Genomic DNA, 26,414 nt, shown 5'->3' with positions numbered 1-26,414 from the left:
GTGGTGGTGGTGGTGGTGGCGGTGGGTGGTCGTGGTGGTGGTGGTGGGTGGTGGTGGTGGTGGGTGGTCGTGGTGGTGGTGGTGGTGGGTGGTGGTGGTGGTGGTGGTAGTGGTTTTTTTCTTCCTAGGTAAGAAAAAAGCCTCTGAGAGACTGTTCTTTCTCTGTTCGCCCTCTTAGTGATGAACTCTGTAGAATGCGCCTCCATCCTAAGTTTTGGTGAACATTCAGTAACTGCAGTTTTTCCTTTCTGAATGTCCCTTCTGTTTCAACAATTTGTATTTAGCACTTAAAACATGAATTCCTTGTTATCTTATCACTACTATTTATTTATAAATATTTTGTATCCCCTTGGTTATGTATTTTTGGGTACATTTTATACATTTTAAAGTTTATTGCTTGCTTGCTATTCTTTTTTTGATTTATAGTCACCTATGTGGAAGTTTCTTTCTTTTTTTTTTTTTTTTTTTTTTGAGACAAGGTCTTGCTCTGTTTCCCAGGCTGCATTGTACAGCACAGTCAAGGCTCACTGCATCCCGAACTTCCCAGGCCCAAGTGATCCTCCCACCCCAGCCTCCCAAGTAACTGGGACCACAGGCATGTGCCACCACTCCCAGGCTGGAGTTTCCTTCTGATGAAAGATTTATATTTTTTTTTAACTTTCCCATTTGGGGTATATACATGACATATTCTCCGAATTCTCACAAATCCATACATATCTTTCTTTACCTTTAGCAGATGAATTATATCCACATTCCCAGCTTATAGCCCTCTCCTCCTACTGGTCTACAGCCAGTTAGTCCACCATCTCTTTGCTTCCAGAATTCAAATCCCATTTTTCTTCCATTGTAAGTAGCTTATTATTATTTTTTGTTTTGCCTCTTTGGAAACTTGCTAGATTTTCTCTTTGCATCTTTTACCTTCTCAAAAATTTTATTGGCCTATTATTCACATTTCTTAACTTTTTCTATTATCTTTTATATTTCCCTGAATTTCTTCTAATGACATAGTAAGGACTATCGCAAACTAAAATTTTTTCTAATTTTAAATTATTTTTTACTTACCCTATTCTTTCAGCATGTTGCCACACTCTTTCTATTCTCTTCTTCTAACACTTCTTAAATGAGAAATGTGCAACTAATGTCTGCACATTCATCCACTGTCCAGTTCATGGTAAGTGCATACTGTTTCTCATGTACTCTTCCAGGGGCTAGGGATTCGGTCACACATTTTAAAAAGACAAAAATGCTTGCCTTTATGAAATTTGCTGTCTTAATTTTATTATCCACCATTCACTCTTCTATCTACTGAAATCTGCTTTCATCCCTCTCCTCTAACAGGGCTAATCTAGCAAAGATAGAGAATGAACTGCAATTGCCAAACTCATGCCTAAGGTTTCAGTGGTATTTAACATTTCCTTAATGTCTTATTTCAATATGTCCCTTTTTAATTGTATGTATTTAAGGTATACAGCATGGTGTTTTATATACACACACAGCAGAAACTTCCTTAGTCACTTTGGGGGTGTGTGTGTGTGTGGTAAGAGCACCTAAAATTTACTGTCACAGCAAATTTTCAATATGCAATACAATATTATTAACTACATTCTTCATGTTGTTCATTTGCACTTATCAGGATGCTTTCCATTTCAAAGAAAAACTTGAATAAAATTGTTCTAAATAACAACAACATATAAGTCAATGTGAATGAAATTTCCAGATAAGGCAGAGGTCAGAGCTGATTGGGTTAGGCAGCTTGTCCAAGGACCTGGTTTCTTTCCTTCTAGCTGCATCTCTGGTGTCAGTTTTATCCTATACTGTAACAGTTCCAAGTTTCACATTAACAGGTCACACCTTTCAGAATGAACAGACTGTCTTTCAGAAGATATTTTTTCCCCAGAAACCTCCATCCAGCAAATTTCCCATCATGTCCAATTAAATTCAATTAGATCTTTTGCCCCTCCCATCCCAAAAATGCCATGTTACTTAGGCTTGGGTTATTTGAATTAATCATTATGGCAGTGGTATAAGGTTAGTCTGAATGGCTGTATAAACCATGGCTCATCCCTAGAGCTAAGTTTGAGACAGATTCCTATGGAATCTCGGCAACATAATGGGAAGATGTATGGATACCCAGACAAAAACCTGGGCACAGTTAGGAAGGGGAAAGGGGGAAATTATTGCTCAGCTGACCACGGACAAAGGCCAATCATTATTACCCTCTCTCTCTCGGTTTCCTTCTTGACCACGAAGTAAATGTTGTGGCTTTCTAGAGTTTCATGTACAGCAATTTTGGGTATTCTCATCCACTACTCCATGGCTTTAACTACCAGCTCTATGATGGACATTCTCAAATCTGTATCTGCAATTTCAGTTTCTGCCCTAGAATGAAATACATATTTCTAATTATAAGACAATTACCTTGGCTCATCACTACTTCAAACTTAACTTGTTCTATACCTGCATCAACATCATCAGTAATCCAAGAGAGAAGCCTCAGAATGACCTTTTACTAATGATCATCCTTTCTGTTCTTAATCCTTTCTCCAAAACCGGGGAGTTTCTTATTCTCTGCACCAAATATTTGAAACTTCTTTATCAATGTGCATCTTGTCTATCCTCATGTTACAGTCATTCCAGCACCTGAGACTTTCATCAAGAGTACATTTAAGGTTGAGCCTTTGCTCCCAACTGTATGTTTTGTCCTAAGGGTCCATCAATTTTCACAATATCAAGGCAACATGGTAAACCAGCTTAGTAGTATGGGAAGGTTGATGTCATTACTCTTTGTTATTCAGCCTTCCTTGGAGTCTTGACCAAAGCTAATCAACTGGAAATACCTTACTCTTTCATGTCTTTGAGTCACTGTCTATTCTCCATGCCTGAAATTTTCTTTCTACGTGTGCTCTTAGGTAAAGTCTTCCTTGACTCATCCTCAATCCTAACAGAGTTACTGACTCTATCTCTCCAGATATCTCATACAGACCTAATCCTCTGTAATAAACGTTATCTACTATTGTCCAGATGCATTGCATCAAAATTATTCAGTTTTGTCTATCTTCACAACAGAGAGCAATATCCTTGTAGGGTAAGTAAAGATAAGCAAAGATGCAAAAAATATTTTTAAGAACGGAAAAAGGGAGAGAAGAAGGAATGTGTTGCATAATAAACAATGATCTATATTGTGCCATTTGTAGAATTTGCCTTCAATTTTCAGGAGACAGATTTTATATGGGGAGAAAAAAGAATAATTTCAGCATCAAACAAGGATCTGAATCAAAATTCTTCTATTAAGCACAATGTGTACCAGGGGCCCCAGAAGAGCCAAATCCCTTTTCTTTCCAGGTCCAGCCTCAGTGATTTACAAATGCAGACAATTCTAATCAGTCAGAAATTTTAGATTGGCTCTAAGCACTATGGGATATGCAGTTCACTGAAAATGTTGCAATTCAAATGAAGCATGTTACATTGGTAATATATACCTGGTTTCATGTTCCATAGCACAAATCTACATAGGCACTAAAACAGACACAAAGATCACAAAAGGATAGCAGATATCTCTCTGCCCCATTTAACAAACACAACTTTTTCTTGTTTCTTGGAGATTGAGCTCTTGTTTCACGTTTTTATTGCCTATCAATCAGCTTGAGAAGGCATCTGCAATTGTATTTCATTCATGAAGACACAAATCCTGGCAGCAGCAGCCTACACACATCGAAAAGCTCCATTCTAAATTACCTTTGTCAGACTGTATAGAAAGTAAAAGGCACACTTCAGTCTTATTTGATTAAACAGGGGACATACTAGCTAGCCTTAAAATGGAAAATCCTTTTCATTGACATGCTCCATTAACTGCATTTCGCTGAAAAAAATATATATATCTCAGTGCACTTCTTTACCTCTGCTCCTCTAATTGCTACTTACAAATTCTTTTCTCTCAATCATGCTATCTCCCATAAATCAGGAAGCAAAAGCATTTGCAGCTGAGTCCCTAGCTGTAATTTAACATGATATGCTGCAGTGCCACTATTATGCCAAAAACCAACAATATACCAGTCGCCATGGGAACCAGGGATGAAAAGGTGAAAGTCCTCCCTTACACAAGATGGGTGGGACTTTTATGGAGCCATGTGTCCCACCAACATTATGAGCCATACTATTCTGGCAAAATTCCTTAGACTCAGCTGATTCCCAGTCCCAGAGAAGTGTTCATCCATCCTGCATTTCCTGATATTTAACTTGCAATTGGTCTACACCTCTAAAGGAGATAAATTATAGGGTAATCATTCATATGACAAATGGGGCTTTCATTATACATTCACTTCCAAGAAAAATAGCATATAACAAAACATTAAAAGATCAACTTATAAAACAGAGCAACTGAGAGTTATTACTACCATTAAATTAGTACATTTCATTTTACAAAAGCACTGATTGATCTCAAGGTTCTATACTGTACTTCGCAATTCTTATTGACATATTCAAGTTGATAATTTCAAAGTTGGAAAATGTGGTCACAATGTTAAAGGTTGATCAGAAAAAAATAAATATCTCTATAGTTATAAATCAGTGGGAAGGAATTATTTTCCAGAACATTAATTCACATAGTGATTCTGTGATGACTTGTTTCAGTGAGGAAAACCTATTCTGGCACATGCATTCATACCTGTGCCCCCTACATACAAGGAGGGAGCTCCCATATAATTCTGTTCTCCAACTATTTCTTACTCAGCCCTCTCCATTTCTATCTTATTTACTCTGCTTTGGCCTCATGAAAACAGAAAATTTCAGTTACAAGGGAAAAAATAATTGGATTTCTACCATAAGGAAAATATTTCTTTAGAGGAGAAGGCAAAGAAATATATAATGACTTTGGATAAAAGTCAACTCAGCTGTACATATGGTATTGAATGATATGACTCATTTCTTTCTCTGCAAAGTTTCGTCCATGATTTCAAGAACTGAGCTGAAGTTCTCTTTTGTTATAGTTCTATAAAATGGAAAGTAAAAATTGGTGCACAAATGCATTGCTGGTTACCAGAGTAGACAAATCTTTGCCACACATGTTGATTTCATTGTGATTCAAATGATTGCTAACAGTCTTGAGTTCATTAAATTTAAAACATATTTTATGGAATATTTTGTTCCTTCAATTTGAAAACCATGTGTGCTTTAATAAAAATTTCAGTTCAAGAGAGTTCAATTCCATTTCAAACTATTAACATTTAAGTGAATTTCTTGATGTTAAGCAATAAAGTCAGCTAAACCTGCAGAATAATGTCGCATGAGATGTTTTGCAGTTAATGGGAGGCCAGAGTCAGAATCAGTGTCCTATTGAAGGAGTGGAAACATTTGTCTATGTACGCCAACAAAGTAACCATGAAATTTTGGAAGATAACGGTGGATTAGCGGGTGCAGATTTATTGCAAAGGGTCTTCAAATGATTTGGCACATTTATTTTGCTCTTTTTATGACTAAATACATACGTGTCTCACATATATCCTTTCTAGTTGTGTATATGTCTGTACGTGTGTCTACATGCATTGTTATCATAAAAAATAAATTCATCTAATAGGATAGTTTTTCAAGTGTTTTCTAAAGTAAATCATTTCTTTACATGACTGTTCAAGTATCAGTTGAGCTCTAAAGATATCAAAATATATTATGCTTGAAATAATACTAATAATATTTATTGAGCACTTACCATGTGCCAGACATACTGCTAAACACTGCTTGCAAATCATCTCATTTAATCCTCAAAACAATTCTAAGAAGTAAACCTCTACCATACCTCACATCTCTTCCAAGGTCATATATGTACATATACATGTATGTACGTACACACACACACACATGCATGTTAGGTTGGTGCAAAAGTAATTGTGGGTTTTGCCATTACTTTCAAAGGCAAAAATGACAATTACTTTTGCACCAACCTAATATATGTATGTGTGTGTGTGTGTATACTTTTTTGTGTATATATATGCGTGTATATATATATATGCACATATGTCTTTATAAATGATAAATAGACATATTTATCATTTTAAAAATAGTGCAAAAAGCAGGCTACCCTGAGAGATTTTTATTTCTAATTTTATCCTCTCAAAAAACAGGCATCCTAGCAGATACAGGGGGAGAGAAATGTCATCTATTTGTACCAGAGTTGAGACTAGACAATCTGTAATTGTATATGCTAGAGACTCAAACAGTCTAGGTATTAAACATTGTGCCAGGCCCAATCAGGCAAAACCAAAAACCCAAGAGGCAAGACCCTTTGCTTGCAGCAGTGTGATATATTATTTATTCAAAATATTCACTGTTTCTCAGTGGGAGGATTATACATCCCCCTTCTGCTGCTAAGAGGTTTCGCCATGTGACTTGCTTCGGACAATGAAATGTGAACAAAAAGTGATATGTCCCTTCTCGGCAGAAGTTTACAATTCAGCACGAGTCGTCATGATTCCATATCCCCTCCATTATGAGCCTTGCAATATCCCTGACAGAATCTCCATCAGCCCGGGTCCAGTTATAAGGCAACAGATGGCAAAGCCTCAACCAGCCCATGGTGAACATATAGATGTAAATGAGAAAGAAACTTTTATGGTTTAAAGCCTCTAAGTTTGGGGGTCATTTGTTATGACATATTAACTTCCTACACCCCAATAAATACAAACAGCATAGGACAGATCTTAAAAGAATGGGATTAGCAAACTGCCTGGCCTCTAATCAAAATTCTACCACCATTATTTATGCTATTGTGATTTGGTTCGAAAAATCTGACCATTGAATTAGCGGAAATGAATGTATAACAAATTTAATTTGATTCCTTAAATATTCTCATTGGCTAACATGGAAAAACAAGTAGGGTAATTTAATGTAGAGTTTACATTAAGCAAGGTAGATTACAAAGCTCATACATCTCAAAGGTACCTGTCAAAGCTTTTCCTATATATATAAAACCATTTAAAACTTTTTAATTCTGACTCTAATGACCTAATTCCTTCTAATAACACATGCATAATAGCATCTGTTCAACATTTGAATTGTTTATCAGTTTTTTTTCTCCCTTTCCATTACTGAAATAACAACACTAAGATTTTTTCATTTCTGCTCTTCATACTTTGGAGTCCATATTCAGAAAATAATAGTATGTGATTTTTTTATCTGTCATTTTGGCATAGTTGATCATTCCTTGTCACTGTTTATTGCACTTATAAATTTTGATAAGGAAAAGTAAAACATTTGTTCAGGTAATTATACCCTACACACTTTCAAAATGATTTGAAGTTTCTTACAGAAATATAGATAACACAACAGGCTCAAAAACAAATCCAAGAATGAGTACAAAGGAGAATAAAGGCTAGCCTATTAGATAAATTTAGTACACAAAATTGAATTCCACGGGATATTACATGGTTACTAAAATGCTTTTCAAATCCAGCTTTGAGATTCCTAGTGTCCAAAGCAAAAAGAGAAACAAAATTGCTTATCAGACATATAATGTCCAAAGAATTTTAAAAGGCAATCATTCAAAAGCAGCGTAACTTTTCACGTCATGGAAGTAGGTCAGACATTTCTTCTGTGGGTCAACATAAAAGAGAAAATGTGACATACCATCCTTAGCAATGTCTTTATCAATATCCCTACAAACACAACAGCAATGTGTTCATCAATAGCCCTACAAACCCAATAGCAAAAATACAGGAAATTTTTCAGTCTGCATTCTATTGGAGTTGCAGTTCATTTTAGGACTTGAGGAAATATTCAGTCCAAGTTGATAAATTCTTCCATGATTTTCCTTTACATTAAGCTTATGCAGCCATTTACACAATGTCAGATTCTTTATGTATAACATTCCAAGTAGCATTTCTGAACTAAATACAAAAATTAAGATTGAAACATTGGTCATTGTTGAAGATGCACTGTGGTCTATGTACTACAATTTATTCAGGCCTACATGTTAGAAAAACATTCTGATTTATCTCCTAAAGAGCTTTGAATAAGCAAGACCGTATTTTTATTCAGTCCAACAATCTCTACATTTCTTGCCATCAACATCATTTTCTATTGTCATATACAATTGCTTAGTTTTTTTTAGATTTTCTGAAACCAGTCTTCATTTTATAACTGCCATCACTCATTTGTGACTTCATTTAAGGTGACAATCAGGTGAAACTAGCACAGGATACTGTGTTCCTAAGTAAGAGTGTAACTCCTTAGGGAAACACTCCACTTGAATTAATATAGAGATTTCACAACGATATTACCATTGGCACTTCTCTTTGACTTTGCTTATCTTTCTATTAGGCTGGTGCAAAAATAATTACAGTTCTTGCCATTTCCTTGAGGGCAAAAAACCACGATTACTTTTGCACCAACCTAATATATATGTCAATGATGGTTGTAGTAAAACTGGTCCTCACTGAAAAGTATTAACAAGTGCAGTCTAGAAAAAGGAAAAAAAAAATCAGCAACATAATGAATTGCTTTGAGTAGCTCTTTGAGATTTCAGATTTAAAACGAGAAAAATGGTTTTAAAGCTGTGTAATGCACTGACAAAAAAAAAAAAACAGTCTTCATTTAGATTTCTAAAGTCATTTCAGCTCTGCTATTCATTTCTAAATATATAAGGATTTGTAAAATACTTCATTTTGGAAACTAATATTGGGACATACTGTTCATATTTTAATTGTTTGTTTGACCCTGAGCAAGTAGATCGATCTCTTACTTCTGTTTCTTCTTCTTTAAAATAGAAATTATAATCGCACCTCATGGACTTGTTATAGAGATTACATGGATTAAATTCATAAATCACTTAGAGGCCTGCTGAGCACAGTGTGAGCACTATAAAGTGCCTGTTATAATTATTGTTCCTGACAAAAATCTAATTCCCTATATTTTTTTTAACCATTCAATAGCATATGATGGAAACGGGGACCATGAAAAATTAAACATATTTTTAGATGAATTCCAATCTCTACTTCATTAGGAAGAAATGAAGCTGTCTGTAAGTTTTCCTTTTTTGCGCATACTGTTTTAATCAACAGACATCATGACATTTCGATCAGTGATAATTCAAGAAAGATTTGTTATTGCTAATGTTTCTTCACTAATTAATACTTTTTGTTAGAGGCCTAAATGAAGCCAACTGCAGTTTTAGATTAAAAGAAAAAAAAAGAAAGACTTATGCTCTTCTATTTAGCTTGTCCTAAAGGGCCTCTTCACCCATCCCTGTGGGCAGCAGGTTACAATAAAAAAGAGCACGAGTCTGGAAATAAAAAACTTGTTCTGAATTGGCTGTGTGACTCATAAGTTCTTCATATTTAAACAAGACATTTTCCCACATTTAATTTAGTTTCCTGCAGGGGCTAAATGAAGATAATCATTTTGAATTATAAAATTCTACAATTCTCAGAAGACTTTCACACATGATCTACATATGTTGGAAAATGTAACATCAAGTCCTCTAAAATTATACATCTAAATATATATAGATTATCATTCATATCATGCATATACTACCCAGTTTTTTGTTTTGTTTTGTTTTTTGAGACAGAGTTGCAATGGCGTAACCTCGGCTCACTGTAACCTCCACCTCCCCGGTTGAAGCAATTCTCCCACCTCAGCTTCCAGAGTAGCTGGGACTACAGGCATGCACCACCCTGCCTGGCTAATTTTTGTATTTTTAGTAGAGACGGGGTTTCATCACATTGTCCAGACTGCTCTCGAACTCCTGACCTCAAGTGATCCGCCCATCTCAGCCTCCCAAAGTGCTAGGATTACAGGCAGGAGACACTGCACCCAGCCAGTTTTTATGCTTTCTAGTAGGAAGGAAAAATAGTTCATATTTAAAGCTAATTAATACTTTAATATTTAGAATATTCTCAACAGCATGGGAATTATCTTTTCTTTCTTTCCATAAAGCAAACACACAAATTTGACTTTCTTTTTTTTTTTTTTTAAGAGACAGGGTCTAGCTCTGTCACCTAAGCTGGAATGTGGTGGCGTGATCATAGCTCACTGCAGCCTTGAACTCCTGGGCTCAAGGGACCCTCCTGCCTCAGCCTCCCTGGTAGATAAGACTACAGGTGCACACCACCATGCCCCACTAATTATTTATTTATTTTTTTAATAGAGATGAGATCTCCTTATGTAGCCCAGGCTGGTCTCAAACTCCTGGGCTTGAGAGATCCTCCCAACTCAGTCTCTCAAAGTGCTGGTATTACAGTCATGAACCAGTACAGTACATGAACCAGTACTCATTACCTTTCCAATGTTGACAAATTTCTGGCTGCTGCTTCTTGTTAGATGGTCACAAATACAAGAAAGATACTAATGCCAACATTTGTCTCTCAAAATATAACACCTTAAATATAGTTCTTTTATTTCCCATATACAAACATAGCTACCTTCTGGGGCTGCCACTTGTATATCCCAGTGCCAAGACGCCATTACCTTGTTTTTACTTCCAGGGTCACTGGTATTTGAAAGGTATGAGCAATCATTTTATTGACAACCAGAAAAAAATACTGCACATCCTTGGAGACAACCACTGGTGTCACAAAAGGTAGGAAACATTTCCTGGAGTCACCGCCACCACCACCAAAAAGAAAGCAGACCAGCCAACAAAGAATTGCTAATTCCAGGACTTCCAGGGGAAGGAGTCTGGGTCAGACTGCATACAAAGCAGGAAACCCTGAAGGCTTCAGGAAAAACGTCGTGGAACCCAGCCCACAGAGAAGGGGAGTCTGAGCTAAAGCAGCAGTGAGTCAGAGCAGTGGGCAGCCAGAGGGGCAGCCGCTGGACTAAATCAACAGGTGCCCCAGGAAAGCGGTGCCCCCAGGAAACAATGTTGTAGAGATAGCACCAGGAGGGAAATCGAAGTCTCAGAGCCCTCTCCTGAGCCATAACTGAAAGAATAGCAACGGAAGTGTCTGGGATAAATCACCCACCGGCAGAGGCAGCAGCAAGCCCTCCTTGAAGGACACTTTCCTCAGGTAGACTAAGCCTCCTACAGATTAAAAGCAAGCATGACCTTTCAAACAAGGATTCTCAAATACACAGAAAATCCAGCTGCTATGTATGCGAATCGTCAGACAAAAAAAACAAATATTTAAAGTGAAGGCATTTCAGACCTTGAAACTGACATAATAGAAAATAGCTATGCATGAAATTTGTAAAAGAAAAGTGAAGTTACAAAGAGAAGCATGGAGTAAAAAACATGAGAAATAAGCACATTGAGCTGAAAAGATTGTAATTACAGAAATAAAACATTATAATTGTTGAAATTAAAGGCTGAATAACGGCCAATAAGTATATTAGGTAAATAGCAATATTTTTTAAAAAGAATAATAGATTATATGTCTGTAATCCCAGCACTTTGGGGGGCCAAGGCAGGCGGATCACGAGGTCAGGAAACGGAGACCATCCTGGCTAACACAGTGAAACCCCACCTCTGCTAAAAAAAAAAAAAAAAAAAAAAAAATTAGCCAGGCGTGGTGGCGGGCGCCTATAGTCTCAGCTACTCAAGAGGCTGAGGCAGTAGAATGACGTGAACCCAGAAGGCAGAGCTGGCAGTGAAGCCGAGATCGCGCCACTGCACTCCAGCCTGGGCAACACAACGAGACGACCATCTCCAAAAACAAAAAGAATAATAGATTATATAATCCCAGCACTTTGGGAGGCCTAGGCGGGCAGATCACCTGACGTCAGGAGTTTGAGACCAACCTAGCCAAAGTGGTGAAACCCTGTCTCTACTAAAAATACAAAAATTAGCCGGGCGTGGTGGCAGGTGCCTGTAATCCCAGCTACTCAGGAGGCTGAGGCAGGCGAATCGCTTGAATCTGGGAGGTGGATGTTGAAGTTAGCCAAGAACGAGCCACTGCACTCCAATGGGGCAACAAAGCGAAATTCCGTCTCAAACAAACAAACTAAAAGAATAATAGAATAGGCTGGGCGTGGTGGTCCACGCCTTTAATCCCAGCACCTTGGGAAACTGAGGCAGGCAGATCACCGTAGGTCAGGAATTCGAGACCAGCCTGGCCCATAGGTGAAACCCCATCTCTACTAAAAATACAAAAAGTAGCCGGGCTTGATGGAAGTCGTCTACAGACGACTCCCAGCTGCTCAGGAGGCAGAGGCAGGAACCTGGGAAGCGGAGGTTGCAGTGGGCCGAGACTGCGCCATTGCACTCCAGCCTAGGTAACAAGAGTGAAACTCCATCTCAAAAAAAAAAAAAAAAAAAAAAAAAAAAAGAATAGATTAAATAGATTAGATGAAGACATAGCAAAATAATTTATCCACAAGGTAGCATAATGAGACAAAACAGGTAAACATTAAAAGATATAGAGGCCGGGTGCAGTGGCTCACGCCTATAATCCCAGAACTTTGGGAGGCCGAGACAGGTGGATCACTTGGGGCTAGAAGTTCGAGACCAGCCTGGCCAACATAGTGTAACCCTGTCTCTACTAAAAATATAGAAATTAGCCAGGCATGGTGGTGCATGCCTGTAATCCCAGTTACTTGAGAGGCTGAGGCACAAGAATCACTAGAACCAGGAGGCAGAGGTTGCTACCAGCCGAGATCGCACCACTGCACTCCAGCCTGGGTGACAGAGCAAGACTCTGTCTCAAGAAAATAAATAAAATAAAATAAAATAAAAGATATAGAGGATATAGAGGACAGAATGAAAAGGCTTTGGATTTTGTTGAAGATCAAAAAATATATATAAAAAGAAAGAAAATGAAGAGAACAAAAGAAAGGCATATAATAGCTGTAAAATTCCCAGTAGAGATTCAAAATAAGAAACCGCAGATCCAGGATAAATGAAAATACATCCATATTTGACAGATCATAACAAAATTACAAAAAAAAAAAATCTTAATCGGGTTAAAGCCCCTACTTACAGATAAAATACATTCCCCCGGTGGCTGAGGTGCTCAAAGTTAAATCAGGTGCCCATGGCTGTGAGAAAGATGTTGTAAAAGTTATCACAGGACCTCCCTTTCTAGAATCAAGGCAGACCAATTACTGTTGTTAGTGTCAAGATAAACCGCTGCCAGAAATCCTCCAACACCCGGCATTTGAAAGAAACATCTGACAGATTTCTGGTTTGAGGGTTGGAAACCAACCAATCAGAGCTCATTTGTCCTAGTCTAGGCTGAGCTACACCAACCAATTAGGTCTCAGCTGTATTGACCAATCATAACTAAGCAAAGTTCAATTCTTCTTTTGCATAAGTGAACCTGGTTGAGAACCTAGACAGGAATGTTTGCTATAAAACTCAAGCCCTTTCTTTGTTTTTGGAATGTATCTTTGTCTTACACTGCTGTGTTTCTCCAGTTTGCAAACTGTTCACTGGAATAAAGCCTCTTTCCTCCAAAATCCTTTCCGAAGAACTCTTGTTCATAAAAGCAACTAGAGAAAAAGCACAGCTCGTATTTTTAAAAGAAGAACAATTGGAATGACAGCAGAATTATTTTTGTTTGTTTTAATTGAGATGGAGTCTCACCCTGTTGCCCAGGCTGGAGTGCAGTGGCATGATCTTGGCTCACTGCAACCACCACCTCCTGGGTTAAAGGGATCCTCTTGCCTCAGCCTCCCAAGTAGCAGGGACTACAGGCACATGCCACCACACCTGGCAAATTCTGTATTTTTAGTAGAGATGGGGTCTTGCTATGTGGGACAGGCTGGTCTCAAACTCCTAACCTCAAGTGGTCCGCTTGCCTCAGCCTCCCAAAATGCTGGTATACAGGTGTGAGCCCAGCCAGCAGAATTCTTAACTAAAATTACAGCCTAAAGATTATGGAATAAGAACTTCCAAGTGATGAGATAAAATAACTGTCAACTTGTATTAATTACTGCAGCAGAATAAGGACAAAATAAAAATATTTTCAGATAAAAACTGACAGGGTTTAATCACCACAATATCCCACCAAAGATACTTGCCACTACATTGGTAGGGAAGGAAAGATAAAACCTAAAATGTTTTAGTGTACATTTATCATATAGGAGAGGGATCAAGATAGTGTTTAGCCTTAAGGCTCTATTGGGTTAAATGTATACAATTATAAAGCTAAGGACTAAAGAATAGAAGTTACATGTATAAATTCTAAACAAACAAGATGTGAGAACAGGAGGATCAAAACAAATGAAAACTCCATCACAGAAAAGGGAAGAGGAGAAAACAGAAGTTTTAAATGGTAGAAATAGCTCCAAATATACAAATAATCACAATAAATATAAATGTACTAGAATCATAAATTAAAGGACAACATCAAATTAAAAGGAAATGTAATGTATTATATTTTTTTAAATTATCTGGTCTTTGTTTCCAGTCCCCGGCACACAGCTCCTAAAACACATGGAATTTGCAGGAAGAAATGAGTGTCTCTTGTATGCTAATTAGATGACTGGTGGCTGAGGATCCCTAGTTAGCTTTGGGATAGGAGCTAGGCAAAAGGAAGACTAAGGCATGATTGAAATATTAGAGCTTTCAGCTCCTGGCCTGCAGGGAAGGGAATGGGGCCAGAGATTGAGTTAATCACCAAAGGGCAATGATTTAATTAATCATGCCTACATAACGAAACCTCCCTAAACAATGGGGTTCAGAGAGCTTCCGGGTTAATGAACACATTGAGGTTCTGGGCACACTCAGAGAGCACAGAAGTTGCACACACCTTGTCCATACCTGACTCTGTATCTTTTAATCTGGCTATTCATTGGTATCCTGTATGACATCCTTTATAATAAATGAGTAACAGTAAAGTGCTTTCCTGAGTTCTATAAGCCATGCTAGTAAATTATGGAACTTGAGAAGGGGGCCATAGAAAACTCCAATTTATAACTGGTTGGTCAGAAGCAAAGATGGCAACCTGGGACTGGCTTTTGCCATCTGAAGTAGGCAAAGCCTGGTGGGATTGAGGCCTTTAACCTGTGGACTCAGTGCTAACATGAGACAGTTAGTGTCAGAATTGAATTCCATCATAGGACACAAAGTTGGTGTCCACAGAGTTGGAAAATATATTGGTATGGGGAAAATCCCCCAAAATTTGATATCAAAAGTGTTGACAATAAAAATAGGTCAGGAAAAAATTGTATTTTGCTTTTCAAAATTAGACATACATAATGGAAAAGTCATTTAGCAGACTTGGAGCCCAATCTACAACCCTGGCACTCACCGTTCTGGTCTTTGCCTCAGGGTTATTTCTCAGGTACCATGTAAGACAAGTTGAAAATGCCTGGTAATTAATGGCTCATGCTTTAGTCTGCATATTTTCTGTGGGCCTATATTCCGGTTCACTAATCCTATCTTTTGTTTGTCCAACTGGCTAATAAATGCATCTGTTGACTAATTAATTTCAATTATTGAATTTTTCAGTTCTAGAATTTATATTTAAAAAATTTTTTAGAGGCAGGGTCTTGCTATTTTGCCCAGGCTGGAGTGCAGTGATGCAAACACAGCTTACTGTAACCTTCTATTCCTGGGCTCACGCGATCCTCCCACCTCAGCCTCCCAAGTGGTAGAATTTACAGTTTTAAAATAAGTTTTGTTTCTCTCAAGGAAAGTATCCATTTTATCATCTATTATGTGAAACATATTAATCACCATTTTAAAAGCTATATCTGATAACTCTAATATCTGTGTTATATTTGAGGTTATTTCTATCTTCTGCTTTTTATGAGATTTTTGGCATGCCTATTATTATCAAATAATGGGACATTATATATGAACACTTACAGAATCACTGGATGATGCTAACTTCTTTTACAAATGTTTTGCTCTATTTTCTGGCAAACGGCAAGATTAAATGATAATCACCTCAGTCCAATCAGCAACAGCTTTGTATTAAATAAATCTTGGTCTACTTCTGATCTTCCTCACTACTAGAGTAGTCTATAAACTCTAAGAGCCCAGGTGATTACCAAAACCCTATCATGTGGGGAGATTGTCTACTCAGCCCTAGGATCTTCCCAAAATTCTGCTGCCTTCTTTGCCGCCTCTTAGTAGCTGTTCTTCTTTTCCTGTCTTCTACAGCTCCGTCCTCATGTGGCATTTTTAAATAGCAATCAATTGGAAAGAATCTAAATGGCCATTATTAAAAGAATGGATAAGAGTATTAACAGAATTATATACAATATATATCAGTGAAATGAATGAACCATATCTACAAGACAAACACTAAATTTTAGTAAAAGTATTGAGTGGAAAATAAAGTTAAAAATGGAAACAGATGATAAACTTTTTATAAACTACAAAAACAAGTAAAATAATAAATCATTTAATTGTACACATATGTGAGAAACTTTTTTTTTTTCTTTTTTCTTTTTTCTTTTTTTTTTTTTTTTTTTGAGGCAGAGTCTCACTCTGTCACCCAGGCTGGAGTCAGTTGTGCAATCTCGGCTCACTACAACCTCTATCTCCCAGGCTCAAGTGATTCTCCCACCTCAGCCTCCCGAGTAGCTGGGACCATAGGCACTTGCCACCATGCTCAGCTAATTTTTTGTATTTTTGGTAGAGACAGGTTTTCACCATGTTGTCCAGTCTGGTCTTGAACTCCTGAGCTCACGTGATCTGTCCGCTTCAGCCTCCCAAAATGCGGAGATTACAGGTGTTGGCCACCATGCATGGCCTATAAATATTTTTTTTGTTAAAGAGAAGATAAACATAAAATTCAGTGTAATGTTTACCTCTGAGAGCGTGGCCAAAGACAACCTGGAGTTCTCTATAGGTAGAATGACTGGCATTGTTATCATTCCTTTTCGATGATGAACTCAGAATGAATATTATTGAGTAAATAAACAAATAAAAAGGATGTGAGGGTCCTGTGTGGAGCAATAATTACAGTACCATTGCTCTCATTCCTCTGCAACAGCTCACCTTTCTTATGAGTTACCTGAAAGAAAGTTTCCTTCCTATTTTAAGAGGAATTTGTTCCTTATATGAGACTTCGAAACATACCCAAATTAAATAATCTGTATCTTATTTGAAATCGCACCATTTTATCCCGTAATACCATCCTTTCTTCCTTAGGATGAAAAGAAGAAGGAAGAAGGGGGGCAATCTGGAATTTATTTATTTATTTATTTATTTATTTATTTATTTATTTATTTATTTATTTTTTGCCTCAACACTATGTTTGCATGGCATTGCTTCATGCCTTAAAAATGGACCTTAAGTCACTTTGACACTAAACAACCAAGATATAATTGTTTTCATTGCATTGAGTAACTGATTGAATTAACAAAAAATCAGCCTTGTGATTTGTATACTTAGCATAAATTGAGGCAGAGTTCATTTTTCCATAAAGTTTTTTAAAGTGTAATTGAATTAAAAGACTTTTCATCACAGAAGCCACAATATTCCCAATATTTCTTATTTCTCTGAAATCAAAAGGAGTTATTCTGCAGATACAAACTTGAAGAGTCACAGTATCTTACAAATGGCCTATGGTAGACTAATGGATCCCCAAATGTTTATATCCTAATTCCCAGAATATGTCAATGTTACTTTTTGTGGCGAAAGAGGCTCTGCAGATGTAATTGAGGTTACGAATTTTGAGATGGGGAGGTTATGCTGGATTATCATAATAGGCCTAATCTCATCACATCAGCTCTTAAACATAGAAAACCTCTCCCAGTAGTGGTCAGAGAGATGTGATGACACGTAATAAAGCAGGAGAGACAATGCAGGAGAAGGATGACAACCTGCATTGTTGGATTTGAAGACAAAAGGGCCCACAAGCTAAGAAATACAGGCCACCTCTAGAAGCTGAAAATGACCACCAGCTGAGAGTCAGCAAAGAAAGGTACCTCAGTCCAATAACTTCAAGGAAATGAATTTGTATTAGTTGGTTCTCACGCTGCTAATACAGACATACCCAAGGCTGGGTAATTTATAAAGAAAAGAGGTTTCATTGACTCACAGTTTCACATAGCTGGGGAGACCTCAGGAAGCTCACAATCATGGTGGAATGGGAAGCAAACATGTACTTCTTCACATGGTGGCAGGAGAGAAAATGAGAGCCAAAAAAAGGGGAAAGCCCCTTAATAAAACCATCAGATCTCGTGAGAACTTACTATCTTGAGACTAGGATGTGGGAACCTCCCCAATGATTCAGTTATCTCCACCTGGTCCTGCCCTTGGCATGTGGGGATTATTACAATTCGAGATGAGATTTTGGTTGGGGACATAGAGTCAAACCATATCAGGTCCAATTTACTTCCTATAGAGATATAAAATAATATATGTGTGTTGTTTAAACCACTAAGTTTGCTGTAATTAATAAGGGCAGCAATAGAAAATGAATGTAGAACCTTAGTGAACAGAGATGTGATTTGCTCAAAGTCTACAACTTTTAGGAAAAATATTAGGGACAAAATACTGTACTATTATCAATTATCTTTAAATTTATTCTTGGGAAAATTGAAATATACCCATAGTAATAATTATTGAACTGCTTCCTAATGTACATTAGCAAAATAACAAATGTTTTGAAAAGATGCAGAAAATGATTTTCTTAAATTAACATCAATTAGTTTTCAAGGAAAAAAAATTACAAAAACTTTTTATTTTGGCTTAGATGAAAATAATTTCCACATCTTATAAAGTTGTCTCATGTACATCGTTTAAGAAATGTTAGCTTTCATAGAAGTGTATGTTGACCACTCCTATTCAACATAGTACTGGAAGCCCTACCCAGAGCAATCAGGTAAGAGAAAGAAATAAAAGGCATCCAAGTAGGAGAAGAGCAGGTCAAATTATCTCTCTCTGCTTACAATATAACTCTATATCTAGAAAACTCTAAAGACTCCACCAAAAAGCCCCTGGATCTGATAAATAACTTCAGTAAAGCTTTAGGATACAAAATCAACACACAAAAGCTAGTAACATTTCTATATAACAGTGACGTTCAAGCTGAGAGCCAAATCAAGAACACAATTTTTACAATAGCCATACATAAAAAAATAAAATACATCTAACCAGGGTGGTAGGAGATCTCTACAAGGAGAACTACAAAACACTGCTGAAAGAAATCATAGATGACACAAATAGAAAAACACTTCATACTTATGGATTGGAAGAATCAATATTGACCAAATTGTCCATATTGCCCAAAACAATCTACAGATTCAATACTATTTGTATCAAATCGATGTCATTTTTCACATAAAAAAACTATTCTAAAATTAATGTGGAACCAAAAAAGAGCCCAAATAGCCAAAGTAATTCTATGCAAAAAGAATAAAGCTAGAGGCCTCATAGTACCTGATGTCAAACTATACTACAAGGCTATAGTGACCAAAACAGCATGGTACTGGTACAAAAATAGACATAGACCAATGAAATAAAATAGAGAACACAGGAATAAAGCCACACACCTACAACCAACTGATCTTCAACAAACTCAACAAAAATAAGCAATTAGGAAAGGACTTTCTATTCAATAAATGGTGCTGTGAAAACTGGCTGTTTGTAGAAGGAAACTGGACCCCTACCTATCATCATATATAAAATGACTCAAGGTGGATTAAAGACTTAAATGTAAGACCTTAAACCATAAAAATCCTAGAATAAAACCTAGGAGATATCCCCCTAGTCATTGGCCTAGGTAAAGAATGTATGACTAAGTCCCCAAAAGCACTTTCAATGAAAATAAAAATTGACAATTGGGACCTAATTAAACTAAAGAGCTTCTGCATAGCAAAGGAAACTACCAACAGAGTAAACAGACAGCCTAAAGGATAGGAGAAAATATTCACAAGCTATGCATCCAACAAAGAACTAATATCCAGAATCTACCAGGAACTTAAATAAACAAGAAAAAATAAATAAACCCATTAAAAAGTGGACCAAGTACATGAACAGATACTTCTCGAAAGACATAAAAAGGCCCACAAACATATGAAAATAGGTTCAATATCACTAACCATCAGAGAAATGCAAATCAAAACTACAACGAGATACCATCTCACACCAGTCAAAATGAACATTATTAAAAAGTCAAAACCTTCCATTCTACCCAGCAATTCCATTAGTGGGCATATACCCAAAGGAAAATAAATCATTCTACCAAAAACACACACACATACACACACACACATGCATATGTTTATTGTAGCACTATTCCCAATAACCAAGAAATGGAATCAAACTAGGTGCCCATCAACAGTGGACTAGATAAAGAAAATGTGGTACATATACACCATGGAACACCACACAGTCATAAAAAATAATGAAATCATGTCCTTTGCGGCAACATGGATGCAGTTGGAGGCCATTATCCTAAGCAAATTAATGCAGGAACAGAAAATCAATTATCACTTATTATGTCACTTATCAGAGATAAACCTTAATACACACAGACATATAGAAGGGAACAATAGATAGTAGAGACCCTAAAGGTGGGCAAGGGCTGAAAAACTTCCTATTAGGTACTATGCTGACTATCTGGGTGATGGGATCTAAAAAGTTCAAACTTCAGCATCATGCAATGTACCCTTGTAACAAACCTACATGTGTATCCCCAATTCAAATTAAAATTAAAAAGGAAATGTTCATTTTATTAGCAACAGAACTCATGTAGATTTCCAACAAAGAGGCTGTTTGCTGCAGTTCTTAGTACTTCAAAAGCAGCAGGCCAGGTTCACTGGAGAGTTCAGGAAGGACCACTATGCAAAGTATTGCTTTATTAATTCAATAAAACATGTATTTTAAAATATTGCAAATATAAGAAATCAAGAAAAATATGAAGGGAATTTAAACTAAAAAGAGATTGTAGAATTTATTAATGGGCCATAGAGAACTTTTTTAAGTTGGAAAGCCAGCAAATTGTAATAGAAATACCTTAAACTTGGGGTCAAAACATTTTTCATCATATAGCCTTGGACAAAATCCCCTTGACCAGGCACAGTGGCTCATGCCTGTAATCCCAACACTTTGGGAGGCCAAGGCGGGTGGATCACGAGGTCAGGAGATTGAGACCATCCTGGCTAACATGGTGAAACCCCATCACTACTAAAAATACAAAAAATTAGCCAGTGTGGTGGTGGGCACCTGTAGTCCCAGCTACTCGGGAGGCTGAAGCAGGAGAATGGCGTGAACCCAGGAGGCGGAGCTTTCAGTAAGCCGAGATTGCACCACTGCACTCCAGCCTGGGCAACAGAAAGAGACTCTGAAAAACAAAAACAAAAACAAAAACCCTCTAAGGCTTAATATTCTTATCTATAAACTAGTGGATGACCAAATCTGTTTCTGCCTGAATGCCATATTATTTTAAGAACCAAATGATACAATGCAGATGAAGGTGACATGTAAAGAGAGCACAAAAATTACTCTGGACTAGGAGCCAGAAGCCCTGAGTGTTCCTTCCCAATCTGCCACATGACATTGTATTCCATAGCAAGCCATTTCATCCTTCAAAACTTTAGTCCTATCATCTGAAAAACAAATAATATAACATTGCCTTTGAACATCGCAAGATGCCATCTTTGATATTATTTTCAAATAGCAAAGCCATAATACACCTGAGACTTTTTGGATACATAAGGATAGCCCACTTTCACAGAGCCAGGTCCAAAGAAATCCGAATACTCTCTGAGAAAATGATGAGATAATGCATTGTGGATGGAGTTGTTGTCCCAGATACATAAATTCATGATTCTTAGACTGCTGTGTAAACCTACAAGTTTGGATTAATTCCCAAAGGAGCTTAATCCTTAAAGGAAACACTCGTTGAAAGAGAATCATTAAGTATATGTGCAAGATTAATGGAAGAGAGACCTAAAGTGAAGCCAAAAAAGAAAGGCATTGCATAGAAACTTTCTAGAAGTCAAGAGGTAAACAGTAATGGCATTGATATAATGAAGAGGACTTCCACATATTACTTCATAAAGAAGGATTCTGTCTTGTGTGTTTTCAGAAACACCCAAAAGGGTTATGTGATATCTCAGTAATAAGAAATATCACAAAAGCTAGCCCATTCATCTCTTTAAATGGAATCTGGAGTCTCTAACATGTCATTAAATTAAGAACATAAAAGTAGAAGACTATTTTCTTTCTAGGTATTTGCTATGCAATTGAGACTCTTTTTCTTACAAAAATGGTCAGAATACTCTAATATTTCTGATTAGAACACAATTCCACCAAACTAATTATACATCCTCAGATGGGCCAGGTATCTTATTTCTAATATAAATTACAAAAGAAAATATGTATTCTGTTTAGGTGGATCAGAATCCAGAAATTCTAACAACTACTCATTAATTGTACTTTCCACTGTTAAGACCAAAGATGATAACCTCCTGTTAATAATTCTTCCAGAAACCTCCCTGGATGCTGACATACTGTTTCTCAACAAGTTGTGATTATTTATCCCTTTCTTCTTGCAGTTGTCTACAAATAGTAAGCTTCTCATTCAGAATTTAAATTTTAATTCCTCCCGACAAGTAGTAGAGCATCACTTGGCAAATCCACAGTATGGTGTCATTATATCTTCATAAAAGATAGGGTTTTTAATATCATCACTAGAGCATTAAATAAAAATGTAATGGCAAAATATTAAAATTTTTAAGGAAATTAGCTCAGAAATAAACCACCTATAACTGAACTATAAAAATGAACAATGAAATTATAACACATAAGAGTGTTATTGTATGGCCCTTTAAAATCCCCACCTTACCTTGCGAATCACTCAGACCTGATTAAATCCTCTCTCTGACACTAATTCTTGTTAGAAACTTAATCATCTTAACCTGTTTACATTACAGTATGCTTGGTAAGACTATCCAGTTTATAGGACTGTGGTGAAAATTAAAAAAGGAAATATGTGCAAAGCTCCTACCATATTTCAAACCATCAATAAATAAAGAGTAGATATTTCTCTTTAATTAGTCCAGAACCATGAAAAGTAGAGAAAATCATTCCCATTTTACAAATGAAAGCTCTGCAGAGATAGAATCTAGAAACCACTAGAATCTAGACACCAGTGTAATAATCAGAGCAACCTTTTATAATTGTATAGAAGTTTGTCATTTAAAACACTTTTAAAGTATCTTATTTGATCCATATAAACAGCAATAGCCAATTCATACACTTTTAGAGAAGAGAACATTGAGGCTTAGAGAAAGTAAGTGACTTTTTAATAATCACTGTTATTGTAGTAGATGTATTTTGGTTACATGGCATTTTTCTTTGTCCTAAAACATGTCCTGTCCTCTGCTTCATTTATACGGTTCCTATGAGAACTTCTAAGCCTCAGATCATTCATTCCCTTTTCTGTCTAGAGTTGATTGGCTCATGAGTGGGAAGAAAACTCAAATAGGGCCATAATAGTAGCCTACATTCAGAGACCACAATTGATTGGTCCAAGGGTAGACATCTGACTTAATCTAAGCCAATGGGTCACATCTCAAGATTTTTTGAAAGTTCTGTCTGATGACAGGGGTTTATTATGTTTAACTCGGGAACTGTGCATTGGCTTCTGTGACTTCTGTAGAATGTGAAAGATGATTCTGAGCAAGAGAAAACAATAAAGTAAATATGCAAATTGAAGTAAAGATGTAAGACAGCAAGAGAATCTCTGTTCCACTTTTTCATGAGATGCAGGCTCATCACATTCCTGTTTTTGGGTTCCATGTGGTACACCAGTATCCTTGTACTAAAAATTTCCATTTTAAATGAGGCCAGTTCATATGGTTTCTGTAACTTGGAGCCAAGAGAGTCTAAAAGGAGGTTTTCTTATACTAAATTTGGTAACCTTTTCACTAGTTAAGACACTAATAACCATTACTATCTTCTAAATATCTCCTTTTGCCATTTTTATCCATTTAATATTTGATCCTAAGTAGGAAGTGTGATGGGATTGAAATTCTACGCATGCATCGAATGTATTACAGTATATACGAAGGAAATGACCCAAAACATAGAGGGAAAGATCCATGCCCTAAAACTGCTTCCATTCATCCAGTATACACTCAATTCAGCTAATGAATATTGAATTCTTTAAGCCTGCCCTTCTCCATATAACCCCAGTTCATTCCATATGTTTGTTGTTTGCTTGCTTTTCCTGCTGTTGGTACTCCCAACCCCCAAACTACAACCTTGACAGCTATTTATCTAGCAAAGTGTTGTTGCTTGAATCTCAGCAGAGAGATTATTTCAATAAGTCTTCCCTTAATTTCCAGCTCTGGGTTCTGTGCACCTCCTCATGCTCTCCGAGCACCTGTATTTGATCTACTGTAACTCTTATTCCTCTGCAGGGAAATTGCCTGATAAAGTCCACCGATATAATGTAAGTCTAAAGGGCAACAACTACCTATTTCAGTGCTGCATTTTTGGCAGCTAGAATATTGTATAACATGTAGTGGGCACTCAACAAGTATTTGTGAGAGTCACTCTTTGTGAATAAACTCCCTTGGAGATTTTTAACAACTTCAAAAGCACCTACATGCAAACAAATCACTGATGAGATTATCTCCTTACTGATGAAAGCATTTGAGATTACTCAGTTGTGTTGGGAGACACATTAGATTGAAAGCTACTCAATTTTAATATGCCTGAAGTCCTCTTCGGAAATCTGATATACAGAGTATTAAAGGCAAATTTAAATGGGCACTGAAATAGCAACTGCCTTCAGAACATGTTCAGACAATTCTATTTAAGGTTGATAATAGAGAATGAAAGATTAGTATCTATATTTCAGCAAAAGACAATAAGTATACCAAATATTGTCCCCCTAGAAAAGCAACTTACAACAGGTTAAAATTGAGAATTGTATAATAGTTCCCATCTAACTGACTATTGACTCATATTTTGGCAATATTATTGTAGACTATCAATTCTCAAAAAACAAAAAAAAAATGTTTTGCCATATGTGAGTGGACAAAGTATGTAACCAAATCTCTCTCAGAATCTATTAGAAATGACAGTGATTAAATAAAATAACACAGTTAAAGAAATACATATGCTACTCAGATTCCACCAGCAATTTAAATGGTATGAAACAAATGATCCCCCTCACTGGGTGACATCAATCTGACATAAACAATAGCACTAGGAGAGAAACATACCTAAATATACTCCTGTCACAAAGACTTAGGTTGAAGAGAGGCAGAGAGGAAGTCCAATGTTTTAGTTTCTATCAACTGTTTGACACAGTATTTTCATCCTACTGCTGATCTTAGCGCTCCTCTGTTTTCCTTAGGATTTCTAGAAATAGCACACCTCAAATTTACAAGGGCATCATGCATCCTAGGCAGGAGAATGGCAGTGCTTGGTAATGTGGTATGACTAATATCATGCCTGGCACATACCATGTGTTGAATAAATACCATTCAATACGTGAAAGAACAAAACTAGCCAGTTTATTGCTTGGCTATACACTTTAAACTTATTTTGCAAATGCTTTTCGATTTTTAATTGATTTTTAACAACAACAAACCTAGGTAGCACATGAAAGCAAAGCAGTTTTATTCATAAATAGAATAGATGGCCTCTAACAGACCTTGAGTTTAAAGCATGCCTCTCCCCAACTATGTCTGTGTCTGTCATTAGAGTCACTTTTGGTTTGTTTGTAGAAGCACACTAGTGAAATCCAAATGTTTTCTCTGGGTCAAGTATTTCAATATAAACATACCTCTAGTTCTTAACAAATGGGAAGAGACCAATTTATATATTTCCCCATAAAATATCTTTACAATCCAAAAAGTGACAATATATTAATATTGTGCCAACATGATTAGTAAACTAAATAAAACAATTTCCTGCAAATATATGTTTAGTATAAGTCCCTCAAAAAGAAACAGAAAACATAAAAGTCTATAAACCATTTGTGATGGTTAGTACTGAGTGTCAACTGAATTGGACGGAAGAATGCAATATTGATCCTGGGTGTGTCTGTGATGGTGTTGCCAATGGAGATTAACACTTGAGTCGGTGGAGTGGGGAAAGCAGATCCACCCATAACTGGGTGGGCACCATCTAATCAGCTGCCAGCAAATATAAAGCAGGCAGAAAAACATGAAGAGGCGAGACTGGTCTAGCCTCCTAGTCGACATCTTTCTCCTGTGCTGGATGCTTCCTGGCTTCAAACATTGGACTCCAAGTTCTTCAGTTTTGATACTTGGACTGGTTCTCCTTGCTCCTCAAGCTTGCAGACCACCTATTATAAGACCTTGTGATTGTGTAAGTTAATATTTAACAAACTCCTATATATAATATATTATATAATATATAATACATATTATATGTAATATATTATATATAATGTGTATAATATGTAATATATATCTATTATATATGTATATTAGGTAATATATATAATATATTACATATATTATATATTATATTAATATTAATATTATATGATTTATTTGCATATTATATATTACATATATTATATAATAAAATAATATAA

This window comes from Piliocolobus tephrosceles, chromosome 7, assembly GCF_002776525.5.
Source record: "Piliocolobus tephrosceles isolate RC106 chromosome 7, ASM277652v3, whole genome shotgun sequence".
In the NCBI taxonomy this organism is placed as follows: domain Eukaryota; kingdom Metazoa; phylum Chordata; class Mammalia; order Primates; family Cercopithecidae; genus Piliocolobus; species Piliocolobus tephrosceles.
Note: the sequence above shows the minus strand (reverse complement) of the source record.